The following is a 23775-nucleotide window of genomic DNA, read 5'->3' on the forward strand; positions in this document are numbered from 1 at the left end:
CGCTCACGTGCATCTCTCAGTTGATCACATAGGTCATCGACTCGATCCTCGGCCTCATGCACGTCATACTCTAGCTCCATGATACGTGCGGCTTGCTTCTCATTGGTTGCCCTAGCCTGAGTCACCTCAGCTTCCAATGTAGCAACCGCAGCTTCCAGCTTAGTATTATCCTTAGCAAACTCCTCACGTTCCTTTGCCACCACCAACACTAGAGCGTTTGGATAGGCGTAGTTGCTACGGCACTCGCACTGTCGAACGCGGCTGGCCGGGCTCCAACGCACCACGGCCCCCTTCTGCCTAAGTTGATACTTAATTGGCGGCAGCGTACTACGAGGACGATCTCCTGCCGGACGGTCACTCGGGTCACCACTCGCATCCATCCTATAGCAAAGGAAGAAATAATATGATTACACTTAATAGGCATAAACAATAGAATCCTCAAGTCAAGCATTCCTGTAACACCCAGGCTAATTCAAACCTAGGCTCTGATACCACCTGTGACAGCCCCACCTTCCCCTAAGGCGAACCAAAGGGGTTAGCGGACTGCCTGCCCAACTCTCGCCAGGACTAACGGTTCAGTTTACGTCGATCTATTACGTTCCGGAACTTACCATTGCGCGCAAACAAGTCAAAATCACAAAATAAAAAAAAATGAAAATCGAAGCCGAAATTTATCCAAACCACGGCCAAGCATATATATACATTGGAAATCAACATTTACAAGCCAAACGGCAAACCAAGATATTCGTCTAGTTCATACATGTACCAAAAGCCATTTACACACCCAACATTGGTGGAAACAAAACACTTAGGGTTTTTACCCTCAAGGAGCTATTCAAAAATACATGTACAAGAGCTCAACTTGTCATCCAACTATCATAATCTTTTCCAAAAGTTTCATTTTCCTGTAAGGAAAACAAATGACACGGAATGAGCTAAAGCCCAGTGACCAACTATCACAATAGCAGTCAAGATCACATAAGCATAACCATTCAATTCAAGTATGCAATTTCGAAGTAAAACAAATCAGTGAAAGGATACAGTCGGCTCTCAAGAGCCCATTTCCACGCTTGCAATCTTGATCCAACCTCATTGACCCTCCGTCAATTTTAAAAGTACCAAACAACCGTAGACCTCGCTTAACTTCCATCCTTCCACCCATCATACCCCAACCGGGCCCGCACTCCATTCAGTCATTTTGTTAATACTCGAGTTTACCGGAACCGAGAGTCTCGTTACTACAAGGTTCCTCAGTACAGTCCCCGTGGCATGACAATTTTCACGACCAAGCCCTCGCCGGCTCGATCCAATTGACTACCAAACGGGGTTGAGCTCAGTAATACAGTAAGGCCGTTGGACAATCGCCCAAACAACACCAATTCAGTTTCCATGAATGGAATTCAATGTACCATATAACCAGTGCAGTACTACAGTAATACGGTAAATAGCCATGAATGAAATCACAAGGGGTGAGGGCGGTCAAGTACACCCTCACCTCAATCACTTCCAATAACCAATTAAGCCTTCAAGGCATCAAATACACATAGAGCAAAGCCATATTATAACAAGTAAGTGAGTAGTATACTCACCAACCAAGTAAGTGGTATTTCATGCACCACGATCACCAAGCCGTCGTGCACTACCTTCACGCCCTAGAATCATGCAAACAAATGCAATGAGACTCGATAACGAGTCATATAGCCATGCCAATTACAACCCCAATAGGGTTTTATAAACATATACAAGCATGATAGCAAACCAGAAATTAAGAAAGGGCTTTAACTTAGGCCTTGATAAGAAAACCGGATTTGACCTCATAATACGGTAATGGCACAACTCTCACTACAATTATCGGATGGGGGTGTAAGACCCACCATTTCGAAGCCAAGAAACAGAGCTACAACAATGTAGAAGGTCGCTCAATCCAGTTCCTAACACAACTAGGTCAAATATGCAAAATACTATACCAGAATTCCCAAAACAGGTTTGCAAATCACACAAAACTGTAATTACTATAACTCAGTCTATACAAGTCCAAATGCCGAAATTCCAAAGGTATATGTTAGCTAAGACATCCAGCTACATTTCATCAGAAGACACCAACTTCAAAATCCAAACCAATTCAAGTCAAAATAGCCAAATACCAACGCAGTTTTCGCATTCTGACCAAAGCAGAACAGCTACAGTAATTCCGACATAACTCACTCTACACTAATCCAAATCACCTGACATTTTGCAGGCACCTCAAACACATCAATACCTACAACTTTCATGTTTTGAGCAAAGTCCAATTCGGCCTCTAACCCTATGATCTAAAACCGGACAGAATTAGGGGATTATGAACCCTAACTTTTCACAATTCACTTCAAATCCAAAATTGGTTGCATTTATCCACAATTCACACCTACTAGAGTCATTATAGTCCATTGCCAATCATCAAAGATGGCTACAACATCCATTTCATGTTAAACCAGAAAATTCATCATAAAATTAAAAACTTCACCAAATCAAGCCAAACCAAGAAATAAATCATATAATCCACCACTTTAGCCACTTCTAAGCCAAACATAAGCATCATTAGATGTAGTAGGGTGTTCAAGCATCACTTACCAAGAAATCAAGAGAGATAGGGATTGTGGACACCTTAGCTCTTCAAATCAACTTCACTAATACACTTATTAGCACTAGAAGAAAGGATTTTATGGAGTGAAATCTAGTCTAAGCTCTTGTTTGTGGAAGATTGAGTGAGATGGAAGCTTGAGAGTTGAAGAAATTCCTTCCTTCTTGAGCTAGGGAGATCCGGCCACCATGGAGAAGAAAATGGTGAATTTTGTGCATTTTTTTGATATTTAATACTTTGGTCAAAAAAAGTCAAGAAAGTGAATAGTAATTCTTAAAATCCAACCAATGAGAAGGTGACACTTGTCACCTCATTAAATGCATTCTTATCTTTCTTTTTCCCTCTCACATCAATCACTTCACACATTCTACTTATCTCTTAACACCCGATAAATTTTACACAGTATCCGAAACTTAACCTTATTGGCCGAATTTTTTCCGAACTTTTCGCACTAGTGGGTCCCACGTCCACTATTTACTCTTAATTTTCTAAAAACTCTCCAATACTAGAAAAATCATCTTAAAACTATAATTACGCATAAAATCTACCAGAAAATATTTCTAAGCCCGAAAATGCAAAAATATATGCAATTCAGGGGTAATAAACCCTAGGAAAAATATTAGGGTTTTACGGGTTCTCACATGTTCTATGTTTATCATATTAAGGTGCTTTCTTGACTTGTTATGTGATAATTGGAAAGTGGTTTTCCTGATCCATCGAAGTGGGCAGTGCGTACTTTATCGCACTAGCCTTTCGAGTGGTGATTTGCTTGAAATGTTTTCTCGAATATCTTGCTCGCGCTAGTTAAGTACTGAGTAGGGGAATGTACCACACCTGAGGGTGGGAGGGCTTCTTATCCTAATTCAAGTACCAAAAACCTTGCAACTGTTGACTGGAGCGTGGTCTCGTCAACTAATCCACCAGGCAGGGGAATGTACCACACCTTAGGGTAGGAGGGCCTCTTATCCTGACTTGGTAACCACTTGTTGTGACGTCGTTGGGTGAATCCCTCGACTAGGCTATAAAAAGGTATTCTCGAGTAATACCAAACCCTCTCGTGAGAAGAACGGGCTCGGTAGGAGTAAGTTGGTCGGAGCGTGTTAAGGAAAAAAAAATCTACTTGGACTTTAGATAGTGAAAGTTGACGGAGGGTCAACTGCAGATAATTTTGATCAAGTTCGTGGAGAGTGGCTCCTGAGAGCCCTGTATCCTACCCTGTGCTGTTATACGCTTTCCTACTTGTCGAATTTAGATTGGAGTTATTACTTGCTACTTGTTTTATATGATTGCATGTTTGGGGCACCAATGAGCTTTTGCTCACCCCACGTCATTTGTTTTCCTGAACAGGTTCTGGCAGTAGAGAGATCTGAAGTCTGCCTTTGCCTTTTTCAAATGTAGTTTTGAATCAGACTATGTACCTTTTGTCTTTGGTTGCCACTTGAAGCTGGAAAAGTGCAGACCCTGAGTTTTGTTTGGATTTGTATGAATGTATTTGAATTTTAAGACTTCACTTTGTGGTTTGTAATGTATAAATGCAGTTATGTTTTAAATTGTTGGGAGGTGTATTTAAGAGTGGATGTTCAGTTGTCCAATGGTAATGTTATCTCTGAAGTTAATGTGTTCTTAATATTTTGGTCATTTTAAATCGGAGGGGTTTAGCCAGTTTCCTTGCGTGAGTCCTAGCGAGAGCCAGGCAGGCGACCCGCCAACCCTCTGGTTCGCCTTAGGGAGAAGTGGGGCCGTCACAATTTTCTCCCTCTTTTCTCCTCTCCAAATTCGTCCAAGGCCAAGGAACAAGAAGAAGAAATATTGGAATGATAAGAACACAAGTTGGATGAGAAGAAAACTTGGTTTTGGTCAAACTTGGCAGGCTAGTTGACAAATGGCAAGGAAAGATATAGTGTCTATCTTTTTGTCTCTCTATTTGTCTCTAATCACTAACATATCTAATGTTCCTCTTATTATTGCTTAACACCTCTTGTCACATAATCCTTTGTACACAAAACTCCTTCTAATCCACCAAATTTATTGTACACACCTCACTAGTTGGTCACACTAGTGTAATGCACTATGAAATTTAACATGCACTAAATTAAACATACACCAAGTTAAATAATACAATAAGAGAAAAATCATGATTCAACCATAAAAGCAACCAAGAATTTAAGGCAAGTAAGTTCAAACAAGAGCTATAAAGACAAGTAAAATTTCGAGACCTCACATCCACTACTGGCTCGGTTAGGTCAACTTGCCAAGGGTTTAGGACCCAATTCGGCCGATGTGATAAAGTACACAACGGCCTACAATCAGTCATGCACAATCTATTAAACAATTATGGTAATAGCCATTTCAGTTCAATAAGGCAAGTGGTGATAAATTATGCCTTAGCCTTTTAACAGTAATTTCAAATCAAGGCAATAACCTCATGTCTTTTCATTCAATTCACATCATTTTGCAAACAAACCACCAAAGCCAAACAACCAAATAAGCAAGTATAAACAACTTCAGAACACTCACACTAGTCAAACAAGTTACACCTTAGCCTTGGGGTTACTTTCACACCCACTTGTAGTTTCTGAGACAAATTTCAAATACCATAGTTATGGTATAACTCTTGAAATAATTACTAAGTGCAGTTACTTCCATTCCCAACCCGATTCTAAGTTGATTACGTGAGGACCCGAAAAATTTCTTATTTTTATTCAATATTATTGGTTTATTTAAATATTTATTCACCTGTTTTCTCCAAATAATTTATTTCAACCATTTTAAGTCCATTCATATGGAACAATGTCTTCCTCATGTTTTTAAAACGTCCCGTTAGCAAATTTAATTTTTGGAGGTTCGTTTAGATGAGAAATAATGAGTACATGTGTTTCGAGGTGATATTCTATTCGAGAGTGTAATTATCTTGGGGAAATTAAGAATGATCAATAGTAGATTTGTGAGAACCCTAGAATTTTCATATTTTCTTAGCCTATTGTTTATTCTCATTTTCCCTCGTAAGTGAAAATTTGTTAACCATTCGTTTCTAACAAAGAAAGGTTTTGTTATTTCGTGTATTTGTGTGAGAGATATGTATTTATATGTGCGTGTTGGAAGTGCGGGTGAGCGCGGCAATCGAATCCGGAAAAGAGGAAAAGTTTTGCGAAAAGACTGAAGGGCCGAATCCGGCCGCAAATCCGGTCAGTTCTTTGCCGGATTGCTGGCTAGATTGTTGTGGAGTTTTGAAAAAAAATTGATTTCGTCTCTGGCCTAAATCCGGCCAGGAATCCGGCCGGATTCTAGCCGTTTTGTGACGTGTCACAGTCGGTCACCAGCTTTGATTGACTGTTTCCGTCCTTTTTAGCTCACTTTTGGCCCAAATATCTTCATTTCTTCTTTATCTCAGCCGTGAGCCTTGAGAGAAAGAAAGAAAACTCTCCAAATTTTAGTTTCAAATTTCTCTTAGATCTTGAGTTTTCACCGTTGGATTTTCGAGTTACTCCGTACAAGTGCTAGCTAAGGAGGGTTGAAGGTGATAGTGGAGTTGTTTTTGGAGGGGAAGCCTTAAGTTTCTACCTTTCTTGAACTCATAAGGTGAGTTGTTAAGAAACCCCTTTGATTCTAAAATTGGTTGATTAGGGGTTTGTAAGGGTTGGTTATGCTATATTGTGGGTAATTTCATGGTTTTAAGTCAAGTTGGTTCAATTTCTGATTTATGGGGTATTTTTTTGATTTTATATTAAAAGCGTGGATTGGTCTTGGATTGATGTATTAAAATGGTGTTAATTGAAGCTTTTATGCGTTAATTGCGATCGTTCGCGGAAAATTTACGCTTGAGGGGATGAATTCCGGTTTCTAATTTGGGGGTTTGCTAATGGTTGGCTTTTAAGCTTCTAATTAGCTTGGATTGAAGGATCTTGTGGTCTAATTGGACTTGTTTTATGGTTTATAAACCGAATTTGGGATTGTGGTCGATTCTTGTAAGTTTGTATATTTGATTGTAGGGTGAAAGTGAAAATTTAAGGGGACATGCCGTCCGTTATTCTCTTGTAATGTGTATAAGTTAAAGTGGTTTTGGAAATGTATTTTGTGTCGAGTTGGATGTATTTCATTGAAAATTTCATCGGTTTTTTCAAAAGGGGTTTGAGGGGCTACGTTCCTATTTGACCTTATCTATTTTCGCTTGGCAAATATCATGATCGTTTTATCATTTTCAAACACGATATCTCTTCCGTTTGAAACTTTAAATGTTTACTTACTCCGTACCAAAATATAAAGGTATGAGTTAGGGTTTTCCCGGCCACACGTGAACTACTTTCAAGTAAGGTTTTAAGTGTCCTCCTTTTCCATATGATGTTCATTAAGACCTTTGCTATATGACCTTTACTTTTGAATATATAATGACTTTTAGTCACACAAACGATTCAGAAAGACTATTTCCTTGGCCTATCTATTTGGATTTTAATTTGTCCTTGGTCAAATGTTTCAATTGGAATTTTATAACCCTTTTGAGGTTGGTTTCGCGGTTGGTTTATGAAACCCTAGTTATTCCCATCCACGGATCCAAATGTCATCTTTTCACTTTAAATCCATCTTTATACGTTTTACTCGTAATTAGTCGGATTGTCTTCGATTTAACCTAATTGTTGTGCCAGATGAACTATAATATTTTCTCTTGTTTAATCTTAGGTTTTGTCGGTGACTGAGGGTAACATCCGGCGAGATATTTTGGACATTATTTTGTGTAAATAGGTGAGTGTTTCTTGTTTGTTATATTTTTTTGACTTCATGACTTGTGTCATTGTTTGATAACGTGTTAAGTGCTTTCAATGATTTTCAAAACGAGTTTTCTAAGCGAGTGTGTACTTTATCGCACTCGGCCTAAATGAATGTAAAATTTTCAATGATTTAATGATTGAAATGTTAGTTGCGCATGATGTAAGCCTTTTGGCTGAACTGGGCCCTGCCCTTCGTTACCGATCGACTCGAGCCAGAAGCGGACTCGGTCGGGCGATATGGTGACCCTGGGTGAATTTGGTATACTCGAGTATTACCTTGTATTCTGGTGGAGCCTGGCCAACGTCCTAGAGCGGGGGTGAATGAAACGAAAGAACAAACGAGGGTTTTATTTACAAAAATGCATTTTCAAATGATTGGAGGAATAAGGGAAATGATAGGAGAACGAACGAACGTATCCTTTTATTGTATGTGTTATTATCGCTTTCCATTGTAAATGTTTCTTGAATTATTGACATTCTATGTTTAATGTGTTGGATTGCTTGTTTGATTTCGTGCTCGGAACCTCACTGAGCTTTTAGCTCATTCCTTTAGTTTTGTTTTCCTTAACAGGGGAAGGCGAGCCAGGACAAGAGCTTGGTATAGACTAGCCTAGTCTAGTTCTTTGTTTTGTAATGGTTCTCGCCCTAGCTTTGGCACGGGCTGATGATTGAAGAACTGAGAACCTTTGTACATTAAAGTTGTATTTCTTTTGAGATAGTAATGTATATAAGTTACGTTCTAAGTTTAGAATTGTTATTCCGAATGTTCTTGTGGGTTTTACTTCTTTTCTTGAAGTGATTGACTGAGTCCCGGCGAGAGCTAGGCAGGCGGTCCGCCGAACCCTTTGGTTCGCCTTAGGGGAAGGTGGGGCTATCACAGTTGGTATCAGAGCCTACTTCACGCGGTCTCTGCGCGGAGTGAGCCTGGACTGAGTAGTGAATAAGTATGAAGGATTAAGTGCTCGTTTGAGCATAAGCTATGAATTGTGAATGTTATTGGCCTTAAATCTTTCTCGTGGTATCTGGGGACCATAGATAGGTACGTCAGGGAGGAATTTCGACTGTAGATGGTTTACTCTTGGGACTGGCCAGCTCGAGAGGTGAATTATCTTATTTCGGATTCTCGTGCCCGAGTACTCTGGAGTTGAGGATGTTAAGTATGTGAGATTTGTATTTTGGGAACATGATCGACTGGAATGAGTACAAGAGGTTAATGGACATCTAGTTTGGATAGTAAGTGACGTAAGGGACTGGACGGGGTTATCTTAGTTGAGACTGGGACGGCACATCACCTTTTCTTTTGATTCGCCCGTATACTCTTACTACATGACATCAATTTGTGTATTTGTGTATATGAATATTTACCTGACTTGATACGTACTTGTGTAATTGATTATCTATTTTCTTGATATGTGGAGTGTTATGTGTGTATATGTTTACTTGTGTATTTGGGGCCCTAAATTTTAGTTACTTTAGTCACCTTATTGTATTTATTCACTAAATTACTTTTTGGAAAAGAGAGAGGGAAAAATATATATATATATATATATGGACAGGAGACGTAGTCGCAGACGCGGTCGTGGCTGTGGGACTAAGCGAGCCCAGGAACCAAGGGAAGTAAGGGAAACATCGGCTGAACAAGCACAAGGACCGAGGGTTGAAGCCGGAGACCAAATGTCGACGACAATTCAACAGATGACAAACATTCTAGCAAGGTTGGTGGACCAACAAGGCCAAATGCCTGTAAATCAACCCTAGAACCCTGAAATAGAAGAAGATCGGGCTCTTGAGAGGTTTCAAAAGTTTGCACCTCCAAAATTCGCTGGAGGGCCTGATCCGGACATCGCTAAACAGTGGTTAGATGATGTGAGACGGATCTAGACGAACACCAAGTTGGGATGATTTGCGGAACTTTGACCCTTCTAGAATCACAAGCCACGAACTAAGGAGATTCCTTAACGCAAGACTAGCAAATTTAGTGAACCAAAGGTATAGATAGAAGAACGCCACAATCAAGGTGACTACTTGATTGATAAGTTCGATGAACAACTTGAGATTAATTCTCAAGTATTCGAAGGAAATTCTCTTGAGGCAAGAGAGAGTGAATAAACTCACAAATATTTTGTAAAAATCTGAATTCCCTTCATGAATGAATACCTAGGCTATATATAGCCTTACAAGAGAAAACCCTAGACCGCTAATGGACGATCTTGCCCTTCATTAAGGGTGTAATTGTCCAAGTTGTATTAACTTAATATCTAACAACTAATTAACTAATCTAAGACTCAGAATTCGGCCAAAGGTAAAGTGTAATTGACCGAAATTATTTAATGCTAACCAACAACTAATAATGATAACTAAAAACCTAATTAACAAGCTAGTGATCCACGACTAGTCTTCGCTTGATTCTTCCACTTGAAGGAAAGTGTATAAAGTAGTTTCTCCATGGTGTAATCCTTCAATGGTCCTCAAGTCATCCCTGCAAACAAGAGGTTGAATTGATTCTTGGATTTTTCTAGCGCGCGCTCGTGTAGTTGGGCCACTTGGTATTTGCATGACTTGGGCACTAGAAGTTCGAGCAGCCGTGAGCCCCCCCTCATTAGTCCCCTCCTCTTGAAGGCGATTTGTCCCCAAATCAAACTCATCACCTGTATGAAAAGGACTCAAGTCAGACACATTAAATGTACCATGTACTTCATACTCACCTGGAAGTTCAAGTTTGTAGGCATTGTCATTTATACGCTCCAGGACTTGGAATGGGCCATCCCCCCTTGGGAGTAGCTTGCTACGCCATTTGAGTGGGAACCTCTCCTTGCGCATATGGATCCATACCCAATCGCCAGGCTCAAAGACCATCTTGCGGCGCCCCTTGTTGGCACTTTGGATGTATTGAAGTGTACACTTCTCGATGTTGGCTCGCACCTTAGCGTGTAACTCATGTACATATTCAGCTTTCTTCTTACCATCCAAGTTCACTCTCTCATGAACAGGTAAAGTAGTTAAATCCAAAGGTGTGAGAGGGTTAAAGCCATACACAATTTCAAAAGGCGAATAATGTGTAGCAGAATGAACAGTGCGATTGTATGCAAATTCCACATGTGGTAAGCAATCTTCCCAAAATTTAATGTTTTTTTTTATAATTGCGCGCAACAGGGTAGATAAAGTCCTATTAACCACTTCGGTTTGACCATCCGTTTGTGGGTGACTAGAAGTACAAAATAGTAACTTAGTACCTAGTTTACACCATAAAGTTTTCCAAAAATAGCTAAGGAATTTGGCGTCCCTATCAGAAACAATAGTGCGTGGCATGCCATGTAATCTAATTATCTCATGAAAGAATAAATCTGCAACATGCTTAGCATCATCTGTTTTATGACAAGGAATAAAATGGGCCATTTTGGAAAAGCGGTCAACTACCACATAGATTGAATCATGTCCTTTTCTAGTCCTAGGTAGTCCAAGCACGAAATCCATTGACAGATCAACCCATGGTTCATGTGGAATTGGTAAAGGTGTATAGAGGCCATAAGGGTGTACCTTTGATTTTGCTTGGTGACAAGTCACACACCTTTCAATGTGTCGTTCTACGTCACTCCTCATGCGTGGCCAGAAGAAATGCTCTTGGAGAATCATTAAGGTCTTGGCAATGCCAAAATGTCCCATTAGTCCTCCTCCACGAGCTTCTCTCACCACGAGTGTGCGCATGGAGCTCTTGGGAATGCAAAGCTTGTCCTTGTAGTATAAGAACCCCCCTGAGAGATGAAATAGTGCTCACGAGAGTGTCGTGGCAAGGAGACAAAAATCTCACCAAAATCTGAGTCAGTGGCATAAAGATCTTTAAGAAATTCAAAACCAAGCAACTTAGCATCTAATGTAGTGATAAGTGTATACCTTCGTGAGAGTGCATCAGCCACAACATTCGTCTTACCTGTCTTGTATTTGATCACAAAGGTAAAACTGTCAATGAAGGTAATCCATCTCGCATGTCGCTTACTCAACTTGTCTTGGGACTTGATATGCTTGAGCGACTCATGATCGGTGTGCAAGACAAACTCACGAGGGCGAAGGTAATGTTGCCATGTTTGTAGAGGTCGCACTAAGGCCATGAGTTCCTTATCATAGGTTGAGTAGTTTAGAGCAGCTCCATTCAACTTCTCGCTAAAGTAGGCAACCGGGCAACCCTCTTGGAGTAAAACAGCTCCAATACCTATACCAGAAGCATCACACTCCACTTCAAAAGCTTTGTCAAAATTAGGTAAACTAAGAATAGGTGCATGTGTGAGCTTGTGTTTAAGTAATTGGAAAGACTTAGCTTGTTCCTCTCCCCAATGAAATTGCACATCTTTCTTGACAATTGACGTAAGTGGGGCAGCAATGGTGCTAAAATCCTTGACAAAACGCCTATAGAAGCTTGCCAAGCCATGGAAACTTCTCACCTCACTTACATTGGTAGGGGTTGGCCATTCACTAATAGCCTTCACCTTTTCTTGATCAATGTAGACACCAAATTTTTGGTGTAATTTCATTTACTATTTATTTTTAGTTTTTTATTTTGTCGTGTTAGTTTTATTCGATTTTTAGTTTTTAGTTTATAGTTTTATTATTTTTAAGTTTTAGCATAGAATTTCTCGAAATGAAAAGAAAAGCATTCAAAAAAAAATATGTTTTAATTTAAATTCAATGTTTTCTTGGAAAAAATGAAAAAATGAGAATGAAAATGAAAAGTGAAAAAAGTGAAAAAATGAGGAAAATGAAAAATGGAAAATTGCAATTTTTGTTGTTTATCATTTTAGTTTAGTTTTTTAGCCAATGTTAATTAATTTGTTGTTTTTTCTTCTTAATTTTATTATTATTATTATTATTATTATTATTATTATCATTTTTGTTAGATTATTTAAAAAAAAAAAAAAAAAGCCAGAAGCTGCGTTTTTGCCGCAGCTTGCAAATGGAAGTTGCGGGAGGTCCTGGGGGGAATTTTCAGCTGAAGAGGCCAGGTGTCTAGGACACCTGGAGGGGGGATGAATCTAGAAGGAGGGGGGCTAGGTTTTTGAGCTAACAGAGAGAGAGTCGGTGGGCTGGAGAAAAAACAGATCGGGGGAACGGCAAAAAAAGGGAAGAGAGAGCCGCAAACAAAGAGCCACGGCAAAAGAGAGTTAAGGGAGAAGAGAGGATAGGAACGGCTGAAAGCTAGAAAGAGAGGAGGAAGCCGAGAGAGGCGAAAGACATCCGAGGGAAGTGGGAAAAATCTAGGGGAGCAACGGCAAAAAGGAAAACAGCGCAGGGGGGAGAGCAGGTTTACGGCTGGAAAGAAAAAGGGGGTTCTGGTGAGAGGAAAAAAAACAGCAACGAAGGAGAGCTAGAGAAAGCTAGGGAAATGAATCAGGGAAAAAAGAAAAAAACTGAGAGAAGCTAAGAGCTACGGGCTGTGAGCAGGGAAGGAACCAGAAACCAGAAAACAACGGAAAATCTGGGGAGCCAGGGTGAAGAGTTCTTGTGCTGGGAATTTCTAGATCAAACACCCATAAGCTCATCAAATCCGGGCTCGAAAGTGCGAGTGCATCAGTCCTTGAGCAGATATTTGCGGCAAGAACTGGGTTTCCACTTCGGCAATTTCTCGCATTGTGGAGTCGTTCCTGGTTTCGCGTTTCTCTCTACTTGGTAAAGCTGCAAAAAGGTAGTTTCTTTCTCCTTTTTTTTTTATGTATATGGTGTTCAATCTGCCTCAGAAGAGCCAAAACTCTTGTTGCAGTTTTTCTTGTTGGTTTTTTTTTCCCCCCTATATCTGTTTTGCTTTGCGAATCTGGTGGGGAAAAGGGGATTGTTGAATCTTTGATATTGTGTCATTGTATGATTTCTTGTTAGATTGGGATTCCTATGGAGTTAGCTGATGGATCTGGGGGTTTCATTGAAGTTCATTGCTATTTTTTCTTGCGTTGAATAAATTTCTAAAGTTGCAAAAATACGATGGATTTGTTGGGATGCATGTCTTTGCGTTTGGCTTTGAATCTTGTATTATTTCGCTGCATTGTTGGTTTAATGTTTTTTTGTTACATGAAAAGGATCCATTTTTGCCCTTTTAATGCAAGATCAAATGATGTTTTGATGTGGGATGTGGTTACCGTTGTTGTAGTTTATAGATGAAAAGTTGCAGAAGAACCTTGCTGCATCTTTCATTCAGCCGTGAGCTATCATCTCTAACTCCTTTGCTGCATTTTCCATTTAGCCGTGAGTTGCATATGTAACTCCTTTGCTGCATTTTTTATTTTAGCCGTGAGTTGCATCTGTTGTTTCCTTGCTGCATTTTTTTATCTAGCCGTGAGCTGTCTCTTCTCGTTCCTTTGCTGCATTGTCTTCATGTTCATTTGTCCAGGAAATGGGGGGAAAGTTTGATGTTAAGTTTGTGTACTTAGAGTTTGAAGTGTGTAAAATGAGTTCCAGTTTGCTATGTCACTGTCACGCTAATGTTTGTTCAGATTTTTCGCACTAATTTCTGCTATGTTTTCCTGGTTTGTTTGATTGTCAAAGTCATGGTTTGTTTGTTCAGTTCGAAGTTGAATGTTAGGCTAAAGTGTACGTTTGGAGTCGGATTCTGGTTTTTGGGAAAGTAAAATGCGGCAGTCTTGTGTGGCTTTAGAGTTATCTTTTGGAATTAAATCTTGCTGCAGCTTCTTCTCATTCTTTCATTTGTTGATCAAAACCAGATTGGCTATCTTAATCTTGCAAACAAAAAGTCATGTTTTGAGTTGGGTCAATAATCTCTGGTTTGATGAGATAGTTTGTATGATGAAATGGATGTAATTGTTGCTAGAAATTGTCGCAAGCTTGGAAACCAAAAATGCAGCAGTTTGGGTTTGTTTTGTTACAAGAGCTTTTTGCCTTCTTTTGTTATATGAAGCTTGCATGAAAGTATTCCCAAAATCCTATTATTGTTGAGTCGTAGCTATGTTTGATCGGAGAGAAATCAAAATGATGCATGAATTCTGGTTTACCGAATTTGGCTTGGAGTTGCGGAAGCTTACATAGCAGAAATGGCTGAAAGAGGCTTATGTTGTTTTGGCCGAAATTTGCTGATTGCATGCATGCAAATATTTCAGAAATTGCCTTTTAACCCCCCAAGTCCCTTTTTGTTCTACTAAGGCCCAAGTAATTGGAACATTTAATCAATTTGAACCTTCTAAGTTTCTCTTTGTGCCACAAAAGCCCAAGCATGTTTTAGTATCTTGTAATTAAGTCCTAAAATCATTGCAACTTCAACCATTGTTTGGCTTTTTCTTTATTTTTGGAAATCTTTGAAGTGCTTAAACGATTTACTTGGACTTGAATGTTTGAGTAATGCTTGTTTTGGGTCTTTAGTAGATGTTATGCTTGGGGATCGGATGATCATGCCTTTGCCTTGGTCTTTAAGTAGTTTTGACTTCATTAAGTTGCAATTGAGGGAAAGTTTGATGTTTTGGTGGGTTCAAATTGTTTAGTTTATATCTTATCACTAAATTGGTGCATTAATCTTTTGTTTTCTGATGATTTTAGCCTAAATTAGTCTTTTCTTGGGTGACTCTAGCCAAGTTGAGTTTGTTTACTTCCTTAGTATCACCAACGGGGCGGTATAATCTCTTTTATCCCTTTTGTCTCTCCTATGTGATCCAATGTGCTAAGTGTGAATCGCATGCCTAATTTGCTCTCATTACCATTCTTTAGTTCCATTATTTCATTCATTCTTGCTTTTATTAAATTATTCTTTTAAATGGGGTATGTGTACACCTCTTGGCTTGTAATAGATAGGGCTGTGGCGAGCAATTTGGTCCATTTTCCCCTTCCCCTTTTTGTTTTAGTTAGTGAATGTAATAGGTTCATTAGTTGGTTGCATGCCTACGTGTTAAGTGTTTAATCGCTTTATTAGGTCCTTGCATCTAGTCGAGCATGCTAAATGTTACGTGCTACGTGTTTATAAGTGATTCGCATGTCTACTCGCTTTTTATAGTGTGGATGAATGGAATGGATGAATGTACGTCACCACACTAGTCCAACGCTAGTTGTGGCTTCTTTTATCGTTTCCACTAGTCCAATGCTAGTCGGAATTCATAGAATGGGCTAGTCCAACGCTAGACCCTTAGGGATTTTCCCTCGTTAGTACATCATTTGCTTGTTCACCACATATCACGCATTTTCCTTAGTTTTATCATTTGGCATGATCCTCGAACCCCTTTTCCTCTCATTTTAGGTTTTGCATCCCATACTAGCTATAGGGTTCATTTTGTTTGAGTGTCCCCTTAAATATGGGATATAGACGAGTGTGGCTTTTTCTAAGCCTTAGCACGCTTGTATCCTCTCTATCAAAGGGCAAATTGAGTCACGATTTAGGTCTCCCCGTACCCATTATGCATGAATTCCCTAGGTTCATGCATCCACTCTATCATTACACTTTCATTTTTTCCTCCCATTTGCACACGTACACCTTTTATCCCTCCATTTGCACACGTACACCTTTTATCCCTTCACTTGCACACGAACACTTTTATCATCACTTGCACACATGCACTTCATATTATCATTTCACATACCGCACCTTGCCCACTCACGTGCACATTTTCACTTACATATTATTGTCTTTTATTACTTTTTCAAACTCATGTCCTCACATTGCATACATGCATTCCATTCATTTGCATCCCACTCGCATTATTCGTGGCCTCTTCAAAAGGATCGTTATTGGGTTTCACAATTAATGTGATTGGCACCATTCAACCTTTGAAGGGAAATTTCCCCCAATACCCCTAGGTCTAGGGTTTGCATTCATGTAGTGCATCCAAATGTAATAAATTCTTTGGTTAAAACAAGAAAATCTTTGATTAAATCAACGCAACTAGCCTTGGCTAGGTCGAAGGGGTGCCTTGGATTTTATCCTTGCCTTCCCCTTCGTCAAATGTGACTCCCGAACCTTTTTCTTTGTTTGCGTGGACTAAGAGTCGTTCAAAAGGGTTTTTCTTACTTTTTTCCTTAAAAAATTCACTTTTTTTGGGTGACTTGGTACACCCTAACTCTATACCAAGTGGCGACTCCATTTTTCATATAAAAAACCCTTTTTGAACTATTTTTCTTGGGTCAAATCGTCGCATTTTCAAAAGTCCCATTTAGACCCATTTTTCTTTTAAATCACCAATACATTTTTTAAACCAAATTTTATTTTATCAAAAAATGGGGCGCGACAGTTGGCGACTCCACTGGGGACTTTCGAGAGTCCGAGCAAATTTGATTTAATCAACCTTTTTCTTCTTTTAACCTTTTCATATATCACATTTGGGTGTTTTAGGGTTGCATTTTTTCCTTTTTTAGGATTTTGCATTTCACGCGTGTCTAACTACTCCCTCGCTCGCAAATGTATGATTGGTTGATTGGATGTATGTTTACTTGCTTATCTCGCGCTTGCATTGCATTTGGGTGAGGAACATCACCTTAGAGCCTCGCGTTGGTTCTCGATCCCTCCCCTCCAAACGAGCACTAGCATACGTGCATACGCTTTATTATTTGTCCCTCTTTTATTTTTCTTTTAGTGGCTTGTCATGCCACTCCACCCTATTAGGATTAGGTGACCCACTTGGACGTGTGATCACGACACGATGTGTGTGTAGCACGATCCGATGGGTCACTCAATCTTCCGCTTTAAACTTTGGGTTGATAGCCTTTAGCTTTTAGTCGAAAGTTGAGGATTTTTGATAGATTCACTCAAACACGTAGCCGTGACACGATGTGTGCGTAGCGGTGTTTGGGGAATCGCTCGAGCCACCGACAAAGAACCTTGGGATTGATGACCCTTGGTTTCTAAGTCTGAAGGCTCGGGGACCTGAACTTATTGAGTCTAGATGCATTAGCGAACCCCAACCTCATGCATCCATATTAGAATTGCCTAGGGTAGAGTCGACCTTACCCTAAATTAGGAAACACCATTCACGAGGGGAGGGATCCCACCCCCTTTCCTTGTATATCTTTGTTGCTCTTATCTAAATTGTCTAACGTGTTATGTGATTATGTGTTGAACTAACTTTCCTTGTCTCTTGTCTTTTGCATTCACAAACGTTTGGAAATAAGAGGTCTGGCACGATCCTCTTTTAGGACCTACCCTTATAGATAGGTTATTGCACGTTTAGAAATTTCGGTATATTTCATTCATAAATTAATAATGCCATGTCATTTTAGGCTTACCCTGGCAGATAAAGGGTTCCTTAGGTCACGTTTCATTTCAAATTGCATTTTTTCCTGCTTTAATAATTGGCATCATGCATTAAACCCTAGAAAGGGAATGCCATTTAGGGGATCCCGTGTTAGGGGATAAGCCACCTTGTGTCTCGGATACTTAATCCAACGAGACTTGCACGTTTACATTTTGTACCATCCAAAGGGGTAGTGCACAAGGTAAGGTAGGATCCAATCATTTTCATAGAGTGATTTTTGGAATATGAACGTCTAATAATCACTTTTTGGCCATTTTATCAAAGTTGGTAAAAATCCCTTGCGTGAAGGACATTAATTTGAAGAAATTCACAAATGATTCCTCCTATTGAGACGATAAATAAATTGAGGCCAAATCGTGATTTTAGAAGGCTCATAGACTATTTTTTTTGAAGCCACCAATGGCCGGACGATTCAATCGATCCATTTTTGTCAATTCATAATCAATTTTGAATAAACCATTCATTTGACTAATTTACCCTTTTTAGGGTCATTCGATCAATTTTTGAATAAATCATCAATTCATTTGACCAATTTACCCTTTTTAGGGTCATTTGACCAATTTACCCTTTTTAGGGTCACCTGGTCGATTTTGAATAAATCTTCAATTCATTTGACCAATTTACCCTTTTTAGGGTCATTCGGCCAATTTTTGAATAAATCACTAATTCAATTTCATTCATTTGATCAATTTACCCTTTTAGGGCGATCTGGTCAATTTTGAATAAATTCTCAATTTCATTCAATTCATTTGACCAAGTTTTTTTTTTTAGGACGATCCGGTCAATTTTGAATAAAATTCTCAATTTCTTTCAGTTCATCCGATCAAGTTCCTTTTTTAGGATGATTCGGTCAATTTTGAGTAAGTTTTAAATTTCACTCAATTCATTTGATCCGTTTCCCTTTTTAGGGTAATCCGGTCGATTTTTAATAAATTGTCAATTTCATTTGACCAATTAGGGTTTCAATGTCGGATTTCGAATTGAGAAACCTAATCAATTTTGAGAAAAACATCCATTGCATCCAGCTATTTGATCAGTTGGAATTTTGATCCGCGCTTCATTGAGAAAATTTGTCAGCAAATTCCAATCTCTTCGATAGGAAGTTCGTCAAGGTCAAACACGTGCGTTTTTGCAAAATCTTGTATCGATCAAAAGTGATCAATCCTTTCGAACGTTGACCTCATTTTTAACAAATGACTCTTGCCATTCCAATTGATCGAATTTTTCAAAATTGTTTTTCACTCAAGGAATTGATCAGATCCATCAGGTATTGTATAGTGCCTACTCTAGCGGATTGCATTTTCATGCTAGGCCTACCCTTGGCACAAAAAGGGTTCCCCCATAGGACATGCATCCGAATTTCTTGGATATCTACTAACTCTTGCCTTTTTCTCTTTCTTTTCTTTATTTTTATTGTAATAACTAAGCAAGGGTTAAATCTAAAGGCAATCATTTCAAAAATTCTCAGGTAATATTTAAACATAGCTTCTCGTCGAAGCCCCATCATAACACGATCCCGTAGTCAAGCTCAGAGGAGTCGTGTAAACATGAGTTCACAACCGGAACAAGCAGATAGGTCTACTACTACCGCTCAACCCGAGACTGCAAATTTGGGGGTTCAGTTGACTGAGATGCTTACTAAGTTTGATGAAATAGCATCTGAAATGGCAGCGCAAAAGAAGTTAATCGACGAGCTCGTTAGTAGCGGAGTGCAGCCCGAACTGGCGCCCATCAAACAATCGAAATCTGAACCATTTGTCATCCCTCCGACTCAAGCCACTGTTGCTCCATCTTTCCCTATTCCAACCGAAGGAACTTTCACGTACCCCACCATACATTTGCCATACACTTACCCTCCTGATCCTTCATTTTTCCCCGCTTACATGCAAGGTCCACAACCCCAACTTACTTCAAACATACCACCAGAGCTACATACTTTCTATCACACTGCTGCTGAGCCATTCCTACCTGACCATATCGTTCAAACCAAGCCAGAAATGGGGGAATCTTCCGCTCCTGTTGATATAAAGCTGCTCAAACGCCTTGACCGTTTTGATGAGTTTATGAGGAGGAGTCAGGGTTTGAACAAACAAGGAGTGCTGGACTATGATGAACTTTGCCTTTTCCCGAATGTGCAATTGCCTGAGGGGTTCAAAACTCCAAAATTCAACAAGTATGATGGAACGGGCAATCCCAAGACACACCTCCGATTGTTCGCCAATAAGTTGAGTAGGCCAACAGATGATGAAAATCTGCCTTTGAGGCTATTCCCAGAAAGTGTGGAGGGGGATGCACTCGACTGGTATTCCAAGTTGAAACCCGAAGAGGCAAAGACCTGGCTTGACTTGTCCAACGCTTTTGTAAAGCAGTACGAGTATAATTGCGAGCTGGCTCCAACACGAACCACGTTGGAAGGGACAAAAAGAAAACCCTCTGAGGACCACAAGACATATGCCAAAAGGTGGAGGAAAATAGCTGCAAAAGTCGAGCCACCAATGACTGAGGACGAAATCATACGCGTTTTCATTAAGGCACATGATCCGCCGTACTTTGAAGAAATTTTCCGCATGACTGGATGCTCATTTGCCACAATTGTTAACAAGCTTGAGGAATTTGATGATTTCGTGAAAGCTGGAAAGATTGTTAATGTGTCTGCCCTCAAATCACAGTTGGATGCTTTGCAAAGCCAAGGTAGTAATGGGAGGAAGCAACAATTCCAAAAGAAAGAGGGGGAAACTGCTTTTATCTGGAATCGAAACCCTGTTCCAATTCCTAGACCTCGACAATACCCTACCTACTCCAACCCTTACCCTTACTATTCAAACCCTCAGCCTGTTTATCACATTAATACCCCTCATCCTCGATCTCGACCAAATTACCCAAACACACCTACAACACCATTTCATATTTCTCCACATAGTTTTCAAACTAGACCTCACTCTCCTTATCATCCAAGACCCACATTACCCGTCAACCATAATCACAACTATCAACAAACCGCTGGCACCCAAGACCCGGCTCGATATAGAACTTTTACCAATTTAGGCCGGCCCTTGGATCAACTATATGAGCAGCTCAAGGCCGCAGGGAAAATTGGTACAATACCTCCTAAAGCCTATGCTAAAGGATTTCCTCCTGACTATAATCCTCAATCTTTTTGTGCCTATCATTCGGGAGCACCTGGCCACCCAACTACTGATTGTAGAGCACTTAGACAGAAAGTCCAAGAAATGATCGAGGCCGGGGAAATATTGATTAGAAGAAGTGCAGAACAAGGACCGAACATAAGTACAAACCCCTTTCCCAAACACAGTGACACCTTTGAAGCATCCACCTCCAATGACGAAATTTGAAAATCTTGAAGGAGCTCCGCACAATTTGGATGGCTGATTATCCTCCATCTCAAAGGGAATTTCGATGAATCTAAGGGTTTGTCATTTACTAAAATTCACGAAAACTTTTTCTTGCATATGTGAATAGCTTAACGAAAGCATCTTTTGCAATTGAGTTTTGTCTTGTTTCTGCTTTGATTTGAAGTCTCATGAAATGCACAATTTGATTTATTTGTTTATTTGATTATTTTCCTGAATTTTTGTTAATTCTTTGAGATGGCCAAAGATGAAATTATTTGATCCTTTGATATCACTGTTCTGGAATCTGATGTAGCCCTTCATTGAAAATCCCTTCATTAAAAATCCTTTCGTTGAAAATCCCTTCCTTGGGAAAGCCTTCATTGAGAAAACCATTGAAAACCCCTCCATTAAAAAATCCATTCATTGAGAAATCTCTTCTTTGAGAGACCCCTTCATGGAGAAAGCCTTCATAAAAAGGAAAAAGCCTTCATTGAGAAATTCCTTCATTGAGAAAATCCCTTTCCTGCCAGGTTGTAAGCTGATTGGTTAAAGCAGTGTCATTAACGATTGATTCTGATTACTGAAAAGCAGTTGAATGCTATGTGTCATGACCAACGTTGTCAAAACGCATGACCTGTGTTCATAACAAAAGGATCCGCCACCGATCTTCTGGAAAAGAAACAAAGCGCTAAAGCGATGAAAGACGAAGTCGAAGGCAAATTTGCTTCAAATTGACAAAACTTATTGGGTGTTCAAAGGAGAGATGGAAGGACAGACATTCCCTCAACCTATCAACTCGGACATGTGTAAGATGTTCTTTATTTGATTATGCAAAGTTTCTTTTAGGAAATCATGCAAGAGACGAGGCAAAAGTCAGGCCATCTTCCTTTCCAATCAAAACATTTCATCCCTAGTCGTCCCTTTTGAGCTATCAGAACAATAATTTTCGTTTGGCAACCCCTGAGAATTGCAAACCCCACACTGGGGCAAATTCATTTTGAAAAATGATCAGAAAGAAAAGAAAAACCCCACACTGGGGCAAATTTATCTTTGAAAGAGATCTGAGGAAAAGAAAGAACCTCATACTGGGGCAAATTTGTTTTGAAAGAGAGATGAAAAGGAAGAAAGAACCCCCACACTGGGGCAAATTTAGTTTTTGAAGAAAAATGCAAAAGAGAAGAAAATGCAATGAAAAATACGAAGAAAGAAAAATCCAATCAAACTGGGGCAAATTTTCCTCGGTTTCGTTCAAAAATTGGAGATAATTTCAAAATGATGCAATTTCAGGTTATTTCACACATTTCATCAAATTGCTTTCAAGCCTCAACTTTTCTTGAAAAACACCCCACCTGACCTCATTACAAAAGCCCAAAAGTCCTGGCTTTCGTCACTTGCTGCATTTCTATTAGGGATTTTGCTAATCAACTGGCAAGTGATGTCCATAATGCCTTCGCCTAATCTTACAAGGGAAGCGCATTTTACTGATGCCAGCAATCTTCAGTTCATACTCCTGAGTCGATTATGGTTGAGTTTTTCCATTGTTCCTTAGGTGAAAACCCACAAGGGCACCTCAAGAGAGAAGAAAAAGAGAAGAAGAAAAAAAGAAAAAGAAGAAAGAGAAGAAAAAAAAAAAAAAGAAAAAAAACCAACAAAAAGGGTGGGGGGCAACCTTGGTGAAAACCCGAATGGGCGCCAAGGTAGGTTTCTGCAATGAGCAAGCACAAAGAGGAACAACTGGTGGTTTGGTCCATTTAGATTTCTTCTCATTTTTGTCATACCTCTAGCAATATTGAATTCCAGAACAAGGATATTCAGAGATTCAAATATGACATCCGTTGGCTAAAGCCGTGTCATTTTGTAAAACATTCTTTTGCAAATACATTCTTAGGAAACTCATTTTTTCCAAATTACTTGCATTCATGGCATTTTTGTAGAATTTAAGCACAACTGTTAGGTGTGCATTCTTGTGCATATTCATTTTTACATGACATGTGAATTTTCTTGCATGCCTCATTTTTTATCATTGAATTGTGGTGAATGACAATCCCCGTGGTTTATTGCAAAAAGCATGCTTGGATTCAGTCATCTTTTGGGAACAGTTGAAATTCAGCCAAGCCAGCTACACAGACTTCACAATATAGCAAAGCACATACCTGGTCAGTTTGAAAATCGGAAAAGCCTCAGGGTGAGAAATCCAACTCAATCGGCTGTCGCATCAAAAGTTAATAAAGGCGTTGAAAGACTCATGTTTACACGATTCTCGAAGGAAAACGGATCAAATGGTGGTGGCAATTTCTTTGTTTTTTCTCTTTCACAGGAAAAATTGCATGCACAGATGAAAGTAATCACACATCGCACTGGAATTGGTGTCGGGAAGAGTCCCCAGGTGAACAAGGGCAGATTTGAAAAAGTTGCAATCAGATTTGATCAAAAGGTGCAGCGACATGGCGATATCGAATCAACTATGGACTCAAATTGCAAAAAAAAAAAAGTTCATCCAACTGGGGCAAATTTATTTTTGAGAAAAAAAGAAAAAAAAAGAAGAGAAAAAAACAAAATCAATCAAAAATCAAAAATCAAAAAATCAAATCAAATCAAATCAAACATCAAAAATCATCATCAGAAAAGTCGAAAAATCAAATCAAGTCCGACCTCGGCAGGCTCGGGTTTTATCCCACTGACCGCTTTTATTTTCGTTTGGCACGGGTTTTATCCCTCCGACCTCGGCAGGCTCGGGTTTTATCCCACTGACCGCTTTTATTTTCATTTGGCACGGGTTTTATCCCTCCGACCTCGGCAGGCCCGCTTTTATT

The sequence above is a fragment of the Coffea arabica genome, chromosome 6c (assembly GCF_036785885.1).
Source record: "Coffea arabica cultivar ET-39 chromosome 6c, Coffea Arabica ET-39 HiFi, whole genome shotgun sequence".
Taxonomy (NCBI): Eukaryota; Viridiplantae; Streptophyta; class Magnoliopsida; order Gentianales; family Rubiaceae; genus Coffea; species Coffea arabica.